Source organism: Salvelinus sp. IW2-2015, linkage group LG36 (genome assembly GCF_002910315.2).
Source record: "Salvelinus sp. IW2-2015 linkage group LG36, ASM291031v2, whole genome shotgun sequence".
Classification (NCBI taxonomy): Eukaryota; Metazoa; Chordata; class Actinopteri; order Salmoniformes; family Salmonidae; genus Salvelinus; species Salvelinus sp. IW2-2015.
In genome coordinates this window covers 7,953,723-7,958,750 of record NC_036875.1, presented here as the reverse complement: position 1 = coordinate 7,958,750, position 5,028 = coordinate 7,953,723, and positions in this window count along the sequence as shown.

The window sequence follows — 5,028 nt, the reverse complement described above, 5'->3', positions numbered from 1 at the left end:
ATCTGCACATCTATTACTCCAGTGTTAATCCTAAAATGTCATTATTTCACCTCTATGGCCTATGTATTGCCTTACCTCCCTACTCTTCTACATTTGCTCACACTGTACATAGATTTTTCAATTGTGTTATTGATATGCTTAAAGGTAATGATTAAAATATTCCACCCTGAAACCATATAATTGTWTGAAATTTATTAGAATCATACATTTATAATCTGATGATGTGTGTAGTTTTAGTCAGAATTAGAACAAGGACCTTTTYCTCCTTTTTAGTATGTAAGCAGGGTGCAAGTGGGAAACAAATGATAAGAGGAGCTATCGACAGACGAGTTGTATTACTGTGTTCCTTACAGGACATTCTGTCTCCACCCGTGGAGGGGAGAAACTGTTAGGCTTGCAGAAGATTATGAAACATGTTGCAGATTAAAGAAACAATGTATCTGTGTAGTGGAAAAACACCGACTGTCTGAGCAAGGCGTAGCTTAAGATTTGAACTTGTTTGTGTGTGTGTTATAAAGACTGTGTTTGTGTTATGAACTTCAGAGCGCTCTCGTGAATAAACTGTATGAGCCTTTTGCATAAGCTGTGTCACGAGAATTTTGTTCTCAGTGTTCATAATACCCAATTGAATGAATTACTCAGCCTGAAACCCATAAWTTGTAAGAAACTGGTTGAAATGAATCAGACGGAGGCCCAGCCACAATAGTCAGAACATGTARTTACGAGAGRGCTCTGCCAATCATTACATGTACATTGGTTTATATACCTCWCATTTCYTCATAAATGCCCCTCCTCTAATACAATGACAATATAGTTCACAAGTCTTCTCCTWCTCATACATTGCCTGCCACCTGTTATACAATCTACTACAAGCCCAAGGTTTCRCCCCTCCCTGGGTGGGGAGACTTCCTTCCCTGTTATCAGTTCCACAGTGGTCACAAGTTGTCTGCCACAGTTCCTTGCCTACCAACAGTCCCTCTTTCTTATGGACYAACATTCTTCATCAGACAGGATATAATTCTGTTAGTTATAGTTCCACGTTAAATGTATACATCATTTAGTCATTATTCATAAAAATCCCATAACAGCTGAGTCTTTGCCTAATTATTATTAAACCCATGGTCTTACAAACCTCGGGGATTGGTCAAAGCTATTGATTGTTAGTTGATATCATTGGGATTGAAAATTCTCGTGACAGTTATTGACTGTATGTTTGTTAATGTGTAACTGTGTTGTTGTTTTTGTCGCACTGCTTTGCTTTATCTTGGCCAGGTTGCAGTTATAAATGAGAACTTGTTCTCAACTGGTGTACCTGCTTAAATAAAGGTGAAAAAAAAAAAATGAAATACTCTATAACTTTCTAACTACTGAAGTAGGCTCCCCTCCCCCACTGGAGCCAAGCAGGCCAGGAGGGTCGTAAACTTGCCTTTCACACCTAGGGCCCTGGCCACCGATTGGTTGTTAGGGGTCATTGTTGCCACGGGCCTTATCACACTATGGTGTCAGCCAATCACAGGCGGGTAACTTGGGTCCCAGATCCCCAACTCCTGCCGCCCCTCTCAGTCTCCCTCAAGCAGTGACAGAGAACAACATATCTGTATCTGCCCATCAAATAAAATGTTATTTGTCACACGAGCAGAATACAGCAGCAGGTATACCTTATCATGAACTTCTTACTTTCGAGCCCTTATCCAAACATGCAGGTCAAGAAATAGATTCAAGAAAATATTACTTCATAAACTAAAGTTTAAAAAAAGAACAATAACGAGGCTATATACAGGGGGTACCGGTACCGAGTCAATGTGCAGGGGTACAGGTCAGTCGAGGTAATTTGTACATGTAGGTAGGGGTAAAGTGACCATGCAAAACTGGACTCAATTATATCTCTGGGATGTTGTGTGTGTATAAAGTGTTTTATTTTACAGCTTATACAACATACAGTGGCCTTACAAGATCATTCTTTTGACTGCTTCCCATGTGTACCCAGCAGGTCAGTGTCTTATGGCAGTAAACAGAGATAATAAACAGGCAGATAAGAATATAGCTTCTTTTTGGAACCCTGTTAAAATGACAACACACCTACTGTAATTCAAAGTACCACATGTTTATGCCTGATTGTGGACAGGGGTTACCTTTCAGGACACTGGCGAGTGGCTGGAATTAGTTGAAGATATATAAGATCATGGGAATACTCTTATCTGCCTGTTTTGTGTGTGTGAGCGTATGTAGTGTGTGTGTGTGTGTATGTGTGTGTTGGAATGTCAGATTAAGTATGTGTGTGTGTGGGTAGAGTCCAGTGAGTGTGCATAGAGTCAGTGCAAGAGAGTCAGTGCAAAAAGTCTAGGTAGCCGGACAAAATTAATGGACAAATATAATGTTCAATATAAAGACAAAACAGGAAAAAGCATTAGTTATAGGCTACTGATTAGGCTACTGTGCACCTCTGCTGGCAAAATTGATGCCATAACCAATTGCGTACCGCTAAGACCTGCTTTTGGTGAGTCTTAACCATCACTAGTAGCACTGCTTGAAATTGGCACATTGGTGCATGTTTTTTAGGACACACCTCAAATATTTCTACCCCTCCCACGACACACTTAAAATAGKGAGCTGATATAAGACAGGTAAATTACCAACCCTGGCGCCAGTGTTGGAAAATAGCAGAGTGCTGGCTTTTACAAGTCAAAATTGCAAAAGAGTGTGCGTTGAAAATAGGTGAAAATAACTGAAAATAGGGCCCTGTGTTTATAATTCATTAAATGTTATGAAATGTATGACCTATTTTTTTGTTCAAGAGAAATGCTCACAGGAATATCCATGTACTTAAGATTGCACCTTGCAAATAAATAGCATTGCACTATACATTTTCATATTATATCCTGTTAACATCCTAAGTATGAAACATGTATCAGTCATCTCTTTGAATTCTAAAATGTGATCAAAGAAAATATGTGATACATTTACTGCATTGATAAAAAATACCACTCTATATCTCTTTTATATTTTTTGGGGGCCATGTGTCCTTCATACTATTTCAATAATCAGCTCTTACTGTACCTTTGCCAGGAAACAAGCGATGGAAGAGATTTTACACATTGGCGTGGGCATGGAGGGCATGTTTTAGCTGGAGCTGCCCCGRATCCCTCAGCTCTTCAAGATGACTCAGCGTCACCCAAGTGTATGCCAGTTCTCCATATGCCAAAACAACTAATTCCGCATATTGCTCAAAGACCTCTGGCAGCTCTGGGCTTTTCTAGCCCCATATKTGGATCTAAGGACCTCTGTTAAAGAAACAGAGTGATGCAAGACCACAAGGGGTTTGAGGCCAATTCCATTCGCTYGTCCAGGAGGGTCTGATAGCAGGACAGTGCAGGCTGACTGTACTGGCTGAGTTCACCTGTAGGCAAAAGGTGAGCCCAGGACAGGGGCACTTTAAAATAAGTTCTACTCGACTCTGAAGGTACTGGAAGTAGTCCCTGGAGCCCATGGGAAGGGATCGTATGCAGTCAAAGGCATCAATCCCTGATGGAATYGCTAAGGGCTTGCTGCTTAGGTCCCTTACTAAGTGATTGCATCAAGTCTTGTGGGTGCAAGAAGCATGAAGTCTTGTGGGTCATCCTCCTCTTGACATTAGCAGCCATAGAGACACAGCACAAACAGAGAGAGAATCCTCCCCATGGATCCCATCTTGGTTATAGTGGAAGTCCACACAMTATAAGCCTTTTATAATGGTGTTATTTACTAACTTGAACTCTCTCACACACACAGACCCTGTGCGTTTCAAAATCATGACATTGATGCGATGGTTTATGATGCTTGTAATGATGGTCTCCACCTTGAGTGCCTCTGATAAAGTCAGAGGGTTCACACAGAAGARAGAAGGGCCCCACAAGGACATATCTGAGCAGAGGTAAAAATAATAGACTTMCAGCACTACTACATTGTAAACACACATTATTTAATTAATTAGAACTTCTAGAATTTATAATCATGTCGAAAGCATTAAAACATTTATAAGCATTTATAATGGCTTATTCGTTAAAGTTATTATTAAGTGTTACATATTAAATGCTTTTTTAAATGAGGACTAATTTCAAGACAATGCCCTCTGTTTGACAATCATAATTTTWAATTGATATCATGTATAACTTGTATACCATTGTCAAGTAACAATGTTTAATATCACTATACAGGACTGTTTTGCAGACAGAAATGTCACCRGTTAAATATAACTTTGAATAATGGTCTAACTGATACGTTCCTCTCTCAGAGATGAATTGTCTGATAATAACAGCATTTCATAGACATTTTTTATTTAACCTTTATTTAACTAGGCAAGTCAGTTAAGAACAAATTCTTATTTACAATGATGGCCTACCCCGGCCAAACCCTAACCCGGATGACACTGGGCCAATTGTGCGCCGCCCTATGGGACTCCCAATCACGACCGGTTGTGATACAGCCTGGAATTGAAAGGTCTGTAGTGTGATACAGACTACAGGGTCTGTAGTGACGCCTCTAGCACTGAGATCCAGTGCCTTAGACCGCTGCGCCACATCAAGGACTACAGTATTTTCATGATGCATATCTCACTTCACCTTTAAGAGGTGGTGGGAGGTGGGCCCTGGGACTTTGCATGATGTCACTAACTATAATGCATTCTGATTGCATTGAGGAAAATGAGTATACACTGTGACCTAAAAGGAGTAAACACTGCATTGTAAACCTTTGTTCTAACCCAAAGACCAGAGGATATGATGCAACAGCTTCCTCTATTGGACAACTGATGACAATAATCACAGACTGGAAATGCTACAAAAGTTAGTGTTGCCTGTATTTCTCAAAAGAACAAGTGATGGCACTGTTTGGGGATGATGATTTATTTTACAATTTAAAAACACAATTCAACCACACACGGATAATACATTTAAACATAAAAGAGGATAATCCAACAAAGTAAAAAAAAAAAAAATGGTTTCCATTGTGTCCCTTTTTATGCAGATGGAGATTGAAAAGTCTCTCTGTGGT